This window comes from Agelaius phoeniceus, chromosome 1, assembly GCF_051311805.1.
Source record: "Agelaius phoeniceus isolate bAgePho1 chromosome 1, bAgePho1.hap1, whole genome shotgun sequence".
Lineage (NCBI taxonomy): Eukaryota > Metazoa > Chordata > Aves > Passeriformes > Icteridae > Agelaius > Agelaius phoeniceus.
In genome coordinates, this window is record NC_135265.1 from 39,482,009 (window position 1) to 39,498,757 (window position 16,749).

The 16,749-nt window shown below is 45.9% G+C and overlaps 1 protein-coding gene across 8 annotated transcripts in view; it reads right to left on the reverse strand.

Annotated features, from left to right (window-relative positions):
- Window positions 1-15,870, reverse strand: part of THRB (thyroid hormone receptor beta) — a 169,520-nt gene extending 153,650 nt beyond the window's left edge. For 2 of the 8 annotated variants that reach the window (XM_077176800.1, XM_077176764.1), the window contains exon 1: window positions 15,755-15,870. The gene's annotated coding sequence lies outside the window, so the exon portion shown is untranslated. Of the gene's footprint in view, window positions 1-2,974; window positions 3,119-3,192; window positions 3,424-15,754 lie in introns of those variants that run through there. The other 6 variants (XM_077176777.1, XM_077176767.1, XM_077176759.1 and 3 more) reach the window with 4 other exon arrangements.
- Between the last annotated feature and the right edge of the window lie 879 nt (window positions 15,871-16,749).

The following is a 16,749-nucleotide window of genomic DNA, read 5'->3' on the forward strand; positions in this document are numbered from 1 at the left end:
CCCAGAGGCCAGATTCTCATGTGTTTTGGAAATCCCATAGGAAAAAGGACAAGATGGAGAAAAGATGGAGCTCTGCACTGCTACCCTGCACCTTGCAGTACAGCTCTGCTTTCTACCACAACAGCCATCTCTCATTTAAGAGCAAATTAGTTTGGCTGGGAAAATTAGCACTTTCCAAGTCTTAGAAGGAAATCCAAGGCATGAGGGCTCACAGTAATTGTGTTTCACCTGCCTTCCCTCATCTCAGCCTATTTACCTGAGCTTCTTTCACATGCATGTCTCTTTTGCCTTCTTCAACTTTAAGTAACAAGCAAACCCCAAATCAGTAAACCAGAATATGATGGTGGAAAGATAATGAGCTCCAGAATTTCCTTTTCCAAGGAGCCAAAATTCCTGGTCTCACCCTTCCGGTGGCAAATGAAATTCTTGCTGGAGGACGTCCTGCCTCAAATCAGGTGGGTTTTTTTGAGGTTTCATCCCTTGACTTCCTTCCAAATGGAATCAAATTTCAAGACAGGCTACACTAGACAACAAACTCTGACAAATTTCCATGATTTAAGTTTAGCAGTCCTTCTCCTCCCTACTTTCTCTTGGCTGGGGTTTTACATATAGCCAAGAGGAAAAATCCTGCTCATCATCAACAACAGGGAAGCCAGGAGAGGATATATGCCTACCACAGGTATGTGTTATTCTGCAAGCTTCTTCACAGAACACCAGTATCTGTTATCACTAACAACTTTCTCCCCTTCACATTTGTAAGGAAAAAACCCAAAAGCACAAAAGACAGCAAACAATCATATATACTGGACACGGGAAGTACAACATGGACATCAGAGAAAGCATGTCTTATGACATAAGACGTCCCGCTGCTGCAAGGTCATTGAAAAATACCTGAAGAAACCAGTCTTCAGTGTAAGCAGCCTTCAGCAAAAGCACTTTCAATTTTTCTGAAATTGCTCATGTCATACTCACATAATAGGAAATGATCAGATAATAAAATTAATGCTGCAGTATGTAAGAGAGCAAATAAAAACACCACCACTTTCTACTAAGCAAAAGAACATTCTCACAAAGAAAGAGACAGCACACAAAAAAAAAAGACTTTACATAATGACTTGGATATGCAAAGAATTTCAAAAGGACTGAACAATTTGGAGTAGCCATGATGAGCTCAACACCAGCTCATACAAGACTTTATCCAAAACCAGTAAAAATCAATGGCAGATTTTCCATCAACTCTAACAGATTTCGGTTTGAGCCCTTTAAGTTCTGGAAATCAGAGTCCACAGAGTTAAAAGCAGATGAAAACCACAGCTAAATGCTGCCTTTTCCACCATGGAGCCATAAGACATTTGAATTTCCATCCAGCAGCAGCGCCCTCGGTTTCACAACTGGTACGTCAGGACTAGATTATTCCATCATTAGCAAGTAACAATGGAACACACCAGCTCATCCAAAGGTCACCAATTCAAATAAACTGGAAGAAGGCTGAGACTAATTTAAGGGTCCTGGGACTAATATGAAGGGTGATTTCATGCCAGTTGGCAGAAAAGAAAAAAAGCCTTGTCAGGAAGGAAGTAGGCAAACGCAGTTTCACAAAACTTTTGTTGTTATTGCACTTTAAACAGCTGTTCTATGAGAAAGTGAAGGGCTATACTTTCCAGTGATTTCCTCCAGGTTCTTCACTTTAAAATGGCTATACATTCAGATAGCTGGGATATTTAGAGTTCAAATAAGAGACAGAACTCAAGCCTCTCTGTGAGGCAACGCAACTAATCAATGCAACTGCATTGATTATGGTAAAATCTCCTGAAAATTACCTTGTTATTACAGAAATTTCTTGTAAAAGAGCAAACCCTTTGCTCTGTTGTTTTGTTTTTTCTTCTCATATGTTTATTCAGAAGGGAAAACAGGAACCAGAAAATCTAGAAAATTGTCTCAACACACAAGTAGAACTGAACTGTAAAAGGAAAACAAACCATTTTTCACAAAAATATCCAGTCTATCAATTATGCAAGCATATATTTACGACAGACTAAGTTTTGTAAATAAACGCTAAATATGTTACTATAACTAGCAGATGGCTCAGTTCGAATGCACGAATTCTGTGTTAAAATACTAAAGGGAACACAGCTTATATTGTAGGAAAAAATGTCCCGTTTGCCTTCCTGGTCAGACCTGGTATTTTTACAGCATTTTTAACCTGTGTTTCGCCTTCCATCCGCATCACAGGAGGGTAAACAAGGTTTCGGGGGACCACGGGGCAATGGGGCTCCTACCACTCACCGGAACAGGTGCGATCCCTCCTTCCTACCGGCACCTCGCCGACAATTTTGCCTTTTCTTTTTTACTCGTACGCTGCCTGATCAATCCACCCACTACAAGCCTTCCTCGTCTATATCCAGCTAACAATTAACACATTTGGCTTTTTAACTTCGCGGATTTCTGCCGTTCTTGTCGCCGCCGCTTTAGAAAGTCAAATACAAAACTTCAATGGATAAACTCTTAACGGGGAAATACCACCTATGCTGCAAACATAAATAAATCAGGAAGCGCCGGCAGCCGCGCACGCCGCCGCTCCCCCCGCGGTGATGAATACCGGCGGTGCCGCGGCTCCCTCCCTGCCTCCCTCCCTGCCCTCCCCGCCGGGCCGCGCCGCCGTTCGCCCCCCGCCACCCCCGGATGCTGCTGCTACTGCTGCTGCTGCGGGCGGGCGGGCGGCGCCCCGACGGGCCGGCGGAGCTCCGTCCCCGGCAGCGTTTGCGCGCCGCTGCCGCCGCTCTCCCCGCCGGTGACGGCTAAATATAGTGAGTGGCCGGGGAGCGCGGCTCGGCTCCCCCGCGCTCGCCCCGCAGCTGCCCGGGGGCGCTCCGGGACGCCAACCTGCGGAGCCGGCACCCCCCGCTCGCCCACGCCCGCGGTCGGGCGCGCTGCCCGCCGAGCGGCAGCCCGGGGACTGACTCGCGGCACTTACCGGCGGAGCGCCTGCCCCGCGCCTGCCCCTCCCGGGCGCGGTGCGGTGCGGTGCCTCTCGCCGCGTCCCTCCCGCCAGCCGCCGTCTGGATGCGGACGTGACCTGGATTCCCCCCGCCTGCGCCGCCGCCTCCCGCGGGGCCGCGCACACGCCGCGCCGCGCTGCGCCCCCCCGGCCCGGCCCGGCCCGGCCCCGCCCGCCCCGCCGCCACCGCTCACCTCCGGCCGCGGCCAGCCGACCCGCCTCGCCGCGCCTCCCGCCGCCCCGAGCGACGCGCGGCGGAGCGGAGCCCAGCGCTGCGTTACGCAACGCGCCCCGCGGCCCCTCCGCGCCGCGGAGAGGGTCGCCGGTAGGCGGGCGCGGGGCGGAGGGAAACCGCGGCGGAGCCGGAGCCGAAACCGCCCCCGGCGGCCACTTGTAGCGCCGCTGGAGCCGGGATCCCCCCGGCTGCGCCGCGGCCCCGCGGGCGGTGCCCGGCAGGGCGGGCCCCGGAGCGCCGCCGGTCACCGCTTCGCCCCGGGAGCTCGGGCGGAGAGGTGCGGGCGCGGCGAGCGGCTGCGGGCCCCGGGGGAGCCGCTGCGCGGGGACCGCGGCGCTTTTCTTCTTCGAGTAGTAAAATCCCGCGACCGCGGGTCGTCCTGTCAGAGGGACACGGGCGCGGGAAAGGAGGAGGATTCCCCGAGCTCTGAGGCCGAAGGCAGCGCCCCCGCTAACAACTGTGCCGCGCCTCAGCCTCTGGAGTGGGCAGCCAGGGCAGTCGCGGCGCTGCGCAAACACGAAGTTAAAGGGCTTGTTGATGGCACGTCCCGCATCCGGCTGGATTGTCCCGCTGTTGACTCGCATGCTTTTCCCATGGGCTTTGACCAGGCACACCCTGCTGCGAGGCTCTAACCCAAGGGTGCGGGCAGCCTCGGTGGCTGCCGGCGGCTGGCAGTCCCCTCTCTGCAGGAATGCCCAGTGAGGGCTCTCCCCTTGCCCCCACATCTCTGAGCTTGGAGAACCAAGGGTCAGGGTGTGAGGGCAGCTGACAGCTGATCCATGCAGGAGTCAGGAATGAGGTGGCTGTAACCAGCACACCAGCTCTGACAGGAAAATGAAGACTGATGGGCCTCTGGGCTACAAAACCGGGGTAAATTGGGTCTCAGAAACATGATCACCCCACCTCAGGCCAGCACAAATGCTGCTCCTTGCTCTTAGCAAGGCAAGCAGGTCTGGGAGGCTGTAGGTTTCCTGGCCTTCAGTGATGCTCAGAAGAATGTTCTCAGAAAAAGATGACAGTACATCCCCACCACCCATCTCTAATTCATGAGGCAGGGAAAGCAAGGAAGAAGTACCCAGAGTCTCATTAGCAGCTATCAGCTTGAGCGAGTAAGATGGCGTCTGAAGTAACAGGCGTGAAAGAAATAGCTACTTGAAAGAATAAGATCAGTTTGTTTTTCCTTAAGGAATTACAGGAATATTAAAGTCTTCTTGCAGTTATAAATCATTTAATGCAAATCATTTAATCCAAACAGAATTTTTACAGGCTCATGAGGCTCACTCATTTTGCCAAGAGTGAGTCATGTACAAATAAAATGAAACCAACAAAGAAAAGAGCTCTCATACCATGTGTATGTGGGTGATCCTTTGAAAAACTTGTAATTATTTTTTTAACTCTACCACAGCCAGGAAGACAGGTTTGTAAAGCAAGAGCAAACCTTGATAGCTGTAGCACATCCACATGTACTTCTTCCTTCACCCAGAAAGTAACACAACAGGTCCCTTGTCAGGCTAACAACAGCAGTGTATCAGCAGTCCCTCAAATGATGTGATTTCAAATCCAGTTGTGTGTTGACATACTAAGGCAGCAAAAGACTTTTCAAAAAAATGAAAATAATGTTAAGTGATTAATACTTAGTAGAAGATTGCAGAAGGCAGTTAATCCCCTCCCTAACTTACGGGTTAGTTAAGGACTTGAGTTAGACTTCATTCTTCACTCCCCATGTCATAAATATGTGCTGCTAAACACAGAGCGCAGCATGAGCCAGTAGGGTGGTGATGCACTGCTCTGAAATGACTAAAATGCAGGGACGTGAAGCCATGTGATGGTGAGAATGGGAGCCTTAAAATGTGTCATCATCCCCATCAAATGAAACTGACACAGAACACCCTTCACTGATGGCAAGAGCAAATATTTGTGTATACTGTAGAGGTACGGCTTCCTCCTATAATCTGATTCCAATTCCCTGTATCTTTTGGAATAGATATGTCAAAGTATTTTGAAATGTTCCTCTAGGCACCTACTTTGCATGAGGACAGATGCTCCTGGGTCCTCACATGACCACAGTTTCTCTTCTATCTGCTTAGGCAGAAGATGATACTTGCATATGAACTGTAAGTCCCCAGATTTGGAAAATCCAGGACCCTAAGCCCTCTGCAACTTTCATTATCAATGCCCCCCCCCCCCCCAAGTGCCTGAAACACCATTCCTGTCTGGCAGAAGGAAAGGTCCTGTTGTTCTCCTTGAGTTTCAGGGATGAGCTGTGACTACCATGCATTCACATAAATGGTTTTCTTATGCCTGGAATAAGGGTTCAGTACAAGTGCAGGACATGTCAAAGAGCCTCTGAAACCCTGCAGTGTCTGTGCTGCCTGACCTGGAGCGGGCACTAAAGAGGGAGGGAGCAGCAGAGGGAGGCAGTGCATAGTTTGTACCAGGACAGTAATGGCAGCATTTTCCTCCTCTCTGAGAAGCAAAGTTCAGGTCATGTACAGGCACAATTTCCCACTGCATCAGTTATGCACAGCCTGTGACTGTGCTCACAAACGCAGGAGCCAGAAACCTCTCCTCAATCAAAAAGTGACCTAGCACTGACCTCATCAAATGCCTGATAGCTGGTCCAGGCATGCCTAGGATGTGTCCAGCTCTGAGATGAGCTGGAAGGGAATCTCTACACCTTTCAGGGCATAAGGCTCTTGTCAATGAAACCGTATTCCTTCTTTTGCATTTTAACACAACAACTTAGCTTGGTAACTTGGTGGATTTCAGCTTTTTATCCTTTATTGCTCTCAATTTACTTTTCCCCCTAAGTCATTTTTGTCTGGCTTTCACACCTCAGGGCTGGGCAGGCATGGGAGAGCTTTAGTTTCTTTGGGCTTTCTAAGGGTAATGGACATTGTGCATCTGACATGAGCTACCAGATTTCCTTATTACTGGTTGGTCTGTTTTGCTCTACAGATCTTTGATTTTAGAGTGGTTGTTTGGCACATCAGTTCTGATGCAAATGACTTTGTGTTTTTCTCAGAAGTACTACACACCTCACCTGTTCCATTTTTAATTCATTTGTACACAAGCAGGCAGAGAGCACAGGCAATGAAACATGAGCTAAGCTGAATCACTTGACCACCCAGCACACATTATCTGGCGGGCAGGGGACCCTCTAATGAAGGAGGGTCTTACAAGCCATACAGGGTTTATTTGCAATTTCCCAGGCCTCTTACTTCCTGAGTACTACAGTGCATGAAGACATGGTGATTAAAGATGAAAACAATCACAGTAAAGCAGTTTCAAAATTACTCCAGTCTGCTGATTAAATGAAAACTTCACCTTTTGGCAGACAAAGAGAATCCAAAACATTTTGTTTTAAAAGTGTTAAAAGGAATGTGAAAATCAGGAAGCATACATGCCCCTTTTCATTTTTTAGACTACCAGGAGTGAGTCAGCACAGCAGGAAAGCATCCTGTGTGAGTCCCTCTCTAAATGATGGATAAGCAGTGCTTAAACACACAACAAAACTGATGGACAGTACGTGACTGCAATGACTTTAGATTAATTTCATTTATTATTAATGCTGAGGCCAATCTTCTCTAAATTCACTTCAAAACATTTTGGTGTTAACTGAAGGTATTTGGCCAACATCCTCTAGTCTTTGTCTGGGGCAAATATCCATTTCCTGGAAAAAAAATAGAAAATAAACCAGTAGTACTATATACTCTTTCTTTTCCTCTTCATTTTCCCTTTTCCAATAGAGTGTAATATATGTCTGTTTCAAGATTTCTGGAGAATATAAAAATAACCTAATGTAATAATACTTTGCTTTTGTACATAGATCCAATTCCATCCTACCACCAGAATTCAAGGGGAACCAGAGCGGATGTATGAGAACAGAAGAGAAATGAATGAAAATTGAGACAAATAGGAAAGAAAAATAAATAACAAGAAGGAAAGCAAAAGAGAGAGAAACAAATCTGGAGGCACACTCTAACCTCCAACACACAGTTCATATCCATTTTCGATCTGTCATGAAAAAACACAGCAGGGAATTTTTTTCAAGTTATGCAGGGTTGCACATGACACAGGAAATTAGTGCTCAGTCCACAAAACCGAATGAACACAGGCAAAAAAATCTGAACTGAAAGAAAACAGTAAGATTAAATTATTTTCAAAAAATTATTTTTAAGATCTGTGTTTCTAAATTGCAGCAAGAAAGTATTGGGAAAAATAGGTCTCAGCTCTCCTAGACAGAAGGCAGCTTCCAGACTAAACAGGAATTTGTGTATGTTCTCCTTTTTATTGCAAAAGCTATTTTACTAAAAAAGGCTCTTTGGACTGTTATCAAAGGATGATGTGGAGGTTCAAGAAAGTTCAAAATGGATCAGACAATTTATGGTCGACAAGTCCATCAATGGCCAATAAACATGATGATGCAATCCAGTGAAATTTCTGGTTTAGGAAATTCCCATATCCTCTGACTGCCAGAAGTTAGGAAATCCTACACTTTTTCTATTTCTTCCAGTCTTTTTGCAAGCATCGTCTACTCATCAGCCAAGGGCAACTGGGCTAGATGGGCTACTGGAGTAAACAAAACCAGTAATTCATTCTTATTCTCTAAATAGATAATCAAGACCATTCTTGTCCTAGTGCCATCTGTGATAATTTTTTTAATGAGTCATGGCTCCAAATTTCATGATAGTGGACCTAGTTTGGATTTTCCAAAAATACATATCAGAAGCAAATTCACATTAATAAATTAATATTAATGGGAAAAAGTAGATGACAAATGATAGGTTTCAGTAGCTCAGATCTGTAGCTTTTCCATCATGCCAAATGGGATGGTCAAGGAGCACACTAGTAAGGACAGCCCACCAGGCAAGAAGAAATAGCATTTAACTGGCCTCTAGTTTGAAGTGGTTGTGGCAGCACCAAAGGCTTTCCACACAGCTCCCTTTCAGCAGTGGACAAGGGGCATCTCTTTTGAGAAGAATCAAATGAAGAGTGAACACAGCTGGGAGAGAAGGTGGAGTGGGAAGATGTGTGGAGGTCCTATTGAAACCAGATCCCTTGTCCCAAACTTCAGTGGTTTCAGTTAAAAGATTAGGGCTTGGAAAGGCTCCTTCAGTTGGAATAATTATAACTGGGTTACTCTGAGGCAAAGCTAAAACACACTGAGGAGAGTCTTGATTTTGGAGGCCTGACAGAAGCAAGAGCTTTGCAAGTTCTCTCATTCCTAATCCAAGACCATATGGAGCTCAACTACCAGGTGGGTGGGTGCATTAATTGAGGGATCGTGCAGCTCGTCCTATTCTAAACCAACTTGTTCTTCATAAGCAATCATTACTATGGAAAAGAGAGCAAGAAACATAGACATGCTGGGAAACAACCTCCACCTCAGAGTAAAAATAACAAAATCTAGGAGTTGAGATTCTACACTTCTACTAAGTTCAGAGAGCAGAAGCAGCAGAAGTTCAGAGATTCTACCTGTTCTACTAAGAACAGAGAGCAGGAGCCTGCTGTCTCTACTCTGGAGAAGATTAGGTCATCTATTCATTTCAGTAAGTAAAAACATGTAAAATAATGCTCTTTAATCTTCCCATTCATCCTCCATTCTTGCTTTAGCAGTATTTTGCTAAGCTTTATTTTAGCAGGCCCAACACATGCAACAAATAAGATCACTTTACCATCTTCATCCTGAATGCATTTATAGTTGAATTTCTGGAAGATTTTGGAAATATGCACAGTGTTTTCATGGAAGTATTTTGGTTCCTAAATTCTTTTGAGAGAACTGGGACAGAAATATTACCCTGGTGCTAGCAGAAATGCTATAAACTATAATTCTATTAGTTTAGAATGGGTTGCCATTTTTTTGCCTCAAGTGTAGCACATAGTGTAGTATATATACCTGCTCCGTGTATTATGCAATGCTGGTAGATTTTCAACAGTCATATTTCAGTAGATGTAAATTTGCCTGACATACAAGAGGAAAGAGTCCTCTGAGTGTGATTATGGGCTTCATGTTGTGATATCTATGCTAATAGTGTCTGCAAAAGAAGCAGTTCCTTCCCCTAGAAAACCTGATCTGTCAGGAATCCCAGAAGGTACTTTGGAGGCCAGCTTGAAAAATCTCTCTGTAGGAAGGAAGAAGGAAGGAAGAGTCCCACTTTAGTCAAAACTCTGGCTTTTCAAGTGACCTTCAAGCACTGCAGCAGAGTGGCAGTGTTACCTGGTGTGCATAAAGCTTTGCAGAGGGAAGTGCCTCAGTAAAAGCTCTTGCTTGACTTCTAAAGAGTAAATATAGCAACTCATGGCATAGCTATGCATAGCACAGCATAGCAGTGCTACACTTTTATTTAGATACCCGGTCAGCTGAAACCCAATAACATGAAGATTAAAAACTTACTTATGACCCAAATACAATAAGAAGTAGTATGGAAACACCTACACACCTACAGGTCCTTCCTGATGTGCTCAGACCCACGGCTATGAACTCCTGGAACAAATTAGAAACTGGCACTACTGTAATAGCTGGGTATCTCATATCTTTAGGATACATCTGAATGAGCAAAACATGAACAAACAAGCAATGGATGAGACAGATAAGTTGCTAATTCCAACATGCAGGAACCTCCTGCTTGTTAACTTATCCACCTAGTCAGTCCTCTGACTGTAGAAAAAACAATCCACCAAATCTATGCTTGTGTACCAGGGAAACAAACAAATTATAAATGCACAGAGACAGGATGAACCACTTGCATGTTGCTTTTAAACTATCTTTATGAAAACGAGAACTTGGGGAGGAGCTGGGATGATTAGAAACTGATGATTGCATACACTAGAAGCTTTTCCTTCCTCCAAACATATCACTTCATGTCTTTAAATTCACTAGGTCTTCAGACACACCAAGAGCAGTTACTTATTCTTTCCAAAAACTTTTAGAAAGCTGCTACTTAAACTTCAAGCACTGTGAAAAGGAAATAAACATTTCAGGAAATCTTACCTGTTTAAACCACTCTTTAATAGTCTAATGATTTTTTAAAAACAACAATTTGAATTTTGCCAAAAGTATCACTACAAACCAGAATTAAAGTGCTTCCCCACCCTGATTATAGAATTACTGAAATAACATAATAATAACCTGAAGGGAGGAAATTATCTCTAAAACAATGTGCCTTCAGTGTTCACTGTAGCACCATTTTTCATCATTCAACATTGAAAATGTCCACTAATAAAACAGAATTCATAGGTTTTATAACAATCCTGGTGCAAAATCTTCTTTTTGAACCTCTAATTGATCCTCCAAATGAGCTTTATTAATCATTGATAGAAAACTGGCAAAATCCTACCCTGTACTTTGGCAACTTTTCAAAATGTCCAATTAGGTCAAATCAAGAAAGTCCCAGAAACCAATTACAGCAGCACTTCTAAGCCAAAAAATCTCATTGTACTCTGAAACAACTGCAACATTATAGAAAAAATAAACCAGAACAAAATCCAAAACCCCTCAGTGTCGCTCTGGTTATGCACCTGAATTACCACCTCCATAGAAACATGCCAAACAGCCACCCCTTGAACTACATCAATTAATGATATTTGCTCACAAATTTTATTTATCAGTGCCATAAATGTCACCAAGCAGTTCACCACAAGGAACAGTGCCAGCCAGCTCCTTAATCTGTCAAGCGAACACTTGCTCCCCCTCAGCATTTTTATGTACATCTCATCCCCAGCGCTCTGATCGCACGTGCATACAACGTCTCCGCCTTTTTTATGAGTTTCATGTGTTCTGTATCTCACCTGCATGTTTGCACATTAACAACTATGTTGACAATGTGATAAAAATAATCTTGGCGGCAAGAACAATAGGCACCTTTATCTTACTTCTCAAGAATGTGATCTTTGCTTCGGCAGAGCTTCTGCACGTACAGCCCTATGGTGCTGGTGGGCTGTTTGAGGTGTGTTTTGCTGCCAATCCTAATCCCACCACCCACAGTTAAGAATTAATTAGGACTTGAAGATGCCAGAGGGAGGCAAAACAAACAAAAATAGCATTTTAATTAACTGCAAACAATAATTAAGATTTTGCATTATGTTTAGCATCTGTATATTTCTGGACTTACTGCATGACTCTGAACCTAATGAGATCATCCATCTAAATCCCAGAGGACTGGACAGATCTCAGATCCTAAGAACATCCATAATATCTCAAAACAGTAAAAAACTCATTCATCCTTACTCTGAAGACCATTAATTAATTTTTTTTTAAAAATCATTATAAATTAACTTAAATCCATATATCCTGGCCAGAGTAAAGGACAACAAAATGTGCACACATATAGTAAGTAGAGTCTGAGTTTCCAGTTCCAGATGTATACCTGTTCTGCCATTTCATAACACTTTACCATACTTAGTTATTTAGTTGGTTATTTATTTATTTACTTACTTACTTATTTACAGTCCCCTTCTACTTTTTTATTAACCTCTCATTATCCCAACAAAATTAGGAAGGTGGTGTTATATGACGTATTTTTGCCGAAGTCATAGAAGTTATTGACAACATTTTCCACTCCAATGCCCTTTAATTGCAATGTTGAGACTCAGAACCCTCTAAAAGTCCTCCTATGTATTTTAGCTACTCAGTTTTCTTTGTCATTCGATCTTCCACTGGCTAATTTACAAACAGGATCTCTGCAGTTTATCTCAACACCAAGTATTACATTCCCTCGACTCGTGCCTGATGCAGTTACCTGTTATTCAGAAATCAAACCTCTTAACAAAAATCTCCTTACCTTCACTAGGAAGACAGGTAAAGTTCCTGTAGATTTACTTTACCATGTTTTTGATTGAGGTTAACCACCAGGACCTAGTCATACAGAAGAGAGTCAAGGGCTTCTCTTGCCTATGACTCTAGAAACCTAAAGGAAAACACCTCTCTGAAATAACCATGTAGCTTTTGTGTTCTGTTGTTTTCCAAAAACAGCTAGACCAAACCTTCTAACATATATTAATTATGGCTAAAACCTTAATTCACCTAGGAAGAGGACAGAACTCATAGTACCATTTATAGAATGCAGCCCCAATATCTCATTTGAATTATAGCTGCTACATGTCAGACAAGCGCAACATTTTAGCTAATATGTTGAAAGTTTTGTGCTTTTCTTCCTCCCATTATTGGTTTATTAGTCCATTATTATAAAAACCAGGAAATGTTTGGAACATCCTGCATATCTCTATCTGTCTTTCAGCTTAAGTTCCATAGGTTCCTTGGGTTTCATAGGTTCCATGTGCTCTCCTTTTCATTTTGCTAAACTTGTATGGACAGAACTGATAGGGAATGATATTATTGTTTTCCCCTCCATAGCACATGTTTTGAAATGCAAATGGAATAATTGTAATGGAAGTGTTAAGAACGTCTTAAAAGCAGTGAAAACAAACTGGTCCATATTCAGAAAGCCAAGGTCAGACCTAAGTGTAAAGTTTGTGTGAGAATGTATCCTAATGTAAGATATCTTTTACTAGAATGACTGCCATAATTTATGTCTGATTGCAAATGGGGCTGAATTGCTTTGTTGACCTGGAAAGGTCAGGAATTTTACTCTGTTTTTTCTCTAATTTTATTTATGTAATGCCTTTTCTTTAGTTGTCTATATTCTCATAACTGCACCACATTGTTACATTTGTCCTTCTGCAAAAGCTTTCCTTCCTTTTTATTCATGGTTTGGTTTGGCTTTTTTTCTGTTATGGTGCCAAACACCCCATTAAAAATGCCACATTTCCTTTGGGTAGATGAAGAAATTAGTTGCCTCCTTTTTTTACATGAAATGCAGGTCTGTCATGGCCTAGAAAGCCCAGCTTGGTACAGGATAGCTGTTAGGCTGTTCCTGGTCTGCAGGACATCCTGTAACACAACATACCTCACAGCTGCGTACGTGCTGCTATACAAGAGTGGCTGAACCTCAGCCCTTATCACAGTTGCCCCTTCTAGTTGGTAATACTTTCCAGGAAATCACCTCACAATCTTTTGTCTTTCCTTCAGGTGTATATAAAATCTGTGTTTTCTGTAAGTAGCTTTGGTTTTCCATGCCCCATAAGGGAGTTTCAGGTCTCCCTCCTTAGCTTTCTTGGCCTTGCTTCTGACATGCCCCTGCCATGGCAGATACATCATCTTATATCAGCTGTTTCCCTGCTTAGTCCTTTTTCTGGAAGTGCAGCCCATAGTACATTTAAGAATGCCTCAGGTTTCTCTGGAGTATCTTCATGTGCCAAGAAGATAAAATGGTAAAGTCTCAGGGTCTGGAGTTCTAGCTTTATCTGCATTCCACATAGCAAAATGAGCTCACAATTCCATAGGACAGCAGTGTGGCATCCTTCCCTCCCATTTAAAAGTCTCCAGAAATGCCTGTAGCATTTCAGCTATCTACTTATGCTCTGGTTCCCACTCTGTTCCTAATCCTTTTCCACAATTTTTCTGCAAACTACCTCTCTTTTTGTGTCTTACTCGGGTTGATCTCCAGATTGTGAAAATTTGTGTGATGAAAATTAATGTAATTTATCTCCTGCATTTCAGCTTCCTTCTGAGTAATACTACCCCATGTCCTTTTTGTTTGTTTCTCTTAAGCTAGTCAACTTACTCCAATATTACTTTCTAAAATGTTTATGTTACCTGGAGAGCTTCAATTTCTTTTTAATAGCATGTTTCCATCAGTATCAAAGACATTTATTTTAACTTTTTTTCCTGGCCCTTTTTTTCTCAAAACATTTTCACTGCTGCTTTTTCCATGAAAACAAAGTATTGTTGCATTAGCAGGTTCCCTTTCTTTCTTTCTGCTAGGCCTCATTTTTTTAAGAGATTTCCTTTTTAAATCTGAGACAATATGTCTTTCTTCATTTCCCTAATAAATCCTGATACCATTTCCCAAGCCTTTTTTCCTAACAATGCCTTCTCATTTATTCTGTTCAAGTTTTATCTCAACTGCTCAGTATAAATTTATATTAAATCTGTCTATTTTCAGTTTATGTTTATTGATTCAATGAGAAAGGCCAAGACCTTAAGCTTTTGTAGCCAAGCATGCTGTTGTGCTTTAAATTCTCAAGCACGCCTTACCCCTTTTGGCAACTTTGCCCGCATAGATTGACTCTGTGAACTTTTTTTAACGATACACAGTATCTCTCTGTTTTCCTTTGCCACTGGTTTAGTGCCTGAGTATCCTGAAGTATTTTGTTTCAGGTGTACTTTCGGGGGGGAAAGAAAAATCTTTAACGTGGGAAAGAACTGTGATTCGATTATCGGATATGTTCTGCAAGTGCTTGCTTTTTGCTGAGGCTCTTTCCGCTTTTCACCGCCTCCTGACTGCCCCAGGGCACAAGTGCTCCATGCTGCAGGACCCAGCAGAGCGAACTCCTGCGACGGCAGCGCTGTCTTCGCCGCGTGTTTTGCCATTGTTTTGGTGAGACAAAGCCCTACCCCTAATGGACGAAGATTGTGCTATGACAGACATGCAAGGCAGAGAGACAGGACATACACTCTCTTCTTCTCCTCAGCTCTGCCACCTGTTGCTGCAGGACTTAAGTTACTCCATATTCCTTTTTCCACATAATATTCTCTGCTAGTTTGTTTACATCACTCCCGCAGAAGCATCCCACAGAGCACCCTATGCAACTCTGGTTTTTTGCATGAGGGGCATTGACTTCACTCGGGTAGGAGGCCGGTAGCACCCATTAAAAAAACGATCCTTTGCAGTCACAAGTACGATTAGCAAACAGCCTTACTACATTCGCAGAGAGGTTCTTACAGCTTGTTTCAATTTGTCAGCTGGTCACAGAGTGCAGTCTGGAATGATAACACACGGCCGCTGCCATCTGTGACCCGAACTCCCCAGGGTTTCCCAGCCATCTCCCATGCTGCCATCCCAGCTGAGCTCAGCGCTCCCACACGCGACGCGCAGGGAAAGCGCCCGAATTCCCTACGGAGCAGCCCGGCCCCTCCTGCGAGGTCTGAGCAGTTCCCAGGGGTGGAATGAACTCTGCAGAAGCAGCAAACACGACGTAGCCCTTCCTGGAGCCTATTTTCCTCCCGTGTAGCCAGTAAATACGTCTGGCAAAACGCGGGGCCGAGGGACACTCAGCAGCTGAGTGAAGCTCTAGCCCGGTCCTCGCTGAGGCGGGGAGCCCGGGGCCGGCGGGGGAGCCCCGGCAGGTCTGGGAAGGGAGGGAGCGGCGTTCCCCGGGCGGCGGCACACCGGGTTCTCCCCGCCGGGGCGGCAGGCCGGGCCGGGCTGCGGGGGCGGCCGGCGGCGCCGCTCCCGCCCGGCGCCGCTCCATCTCCGCCGTGCGCGGCCGCCCCGGCCCAGCGCCGGCAGCGGAGCGCGGCCCGGACCCCTGCCCGGCCCGCCTGCGGAACCCCCGCTCGGGCTTCCCGCCCCACACGCCGGCCCGGGGGAGCTCCCCCCGGCCCCGTCCCTTCGGCCGGCGGGGAGAGCGTGCGGGGCGGCCCCCGGGGGAGCGGGGAGGGACGCGGCGAGTCTCACCTGCCACAGGCGAGCGCCGAGCGGGAGGCGCCGGGGCGGCTGCGGCGCTTCCTGCGGCGGGAGGCGGGCGCTGTCCCCGGGTGACCCCGCGGGGGGGCGGCTGCGGGACGCGGGGCCGGGGGGGCCGGGCAGGCGGGCGGGCGGCTCTCCCTGCGGAGGGAGGCGGCCGGGAGAGGAGCGGAGAGGAGCGGAGCGGGGCGGGCAGCAGCGCCGGGAACGAGCGGCGCGGCGGGCGGGGAGCGCTGCGGGGCTGCGCGCCGGGATGGCGCGGAGCGCCGGCCACAGCGCGGGGTCCCGGAGCTCCTCACGCCTCTCCTGAGCGCTTCTGCCGGCTCGGCCGGGGACGGGACCTGCAGCGTCCCTGTGGCTCGGTGATGGGAGGCCCCAGCGCCCCGCGCCGCGGCAGCTCTCCGCGGGAATGCGCCCTTTCTGCACGGCCAGAACGGCCGGCGAACGAATTGTGTTAATTCCGGCGGGCTGGAGCGGTGCGGGCGGTGCCGTGGTTAGCAGCGGAGAGCCGCGGCAGCGCTCGGGGCTGCCGCCGCTCGGCGCCGAGCCGCGCTCCGCAGAGCCGCCCAGCAGGGCAGCAGCGGGTTGCGTAAGAGCGGCCGCTGCGCCCGGGCCCACTGGAGGTGGTTTTGCAAACATGTCGTGGACTTCTTTACAGATTGCAAAGAATTTTATTTGTTGTAGGTTTTTGTTTTATTTTATTTTTAAGTTTTTTTCCTTCTCACCACTGTTCACCAGTGGCCAGGTGTGGAGGCCGACCTACGGAGCCGCTAAAATAGACATCCATTTCTCTTACACGTTTTCAATGTCTCGCTTCTTTCTGGTTTTCACGTCTCTACAGACAATTTTACATGTGATAAAGTATAAAAGGAAATAAAAAGACACAAGGACGTAGTTTAGGTGTCACAGTGCTGCCTGCACTATAAATGTAGAAATAAGAAAAGCACCTACATGGCTCCTACTAATAATTTGACTAGACAGCCTCA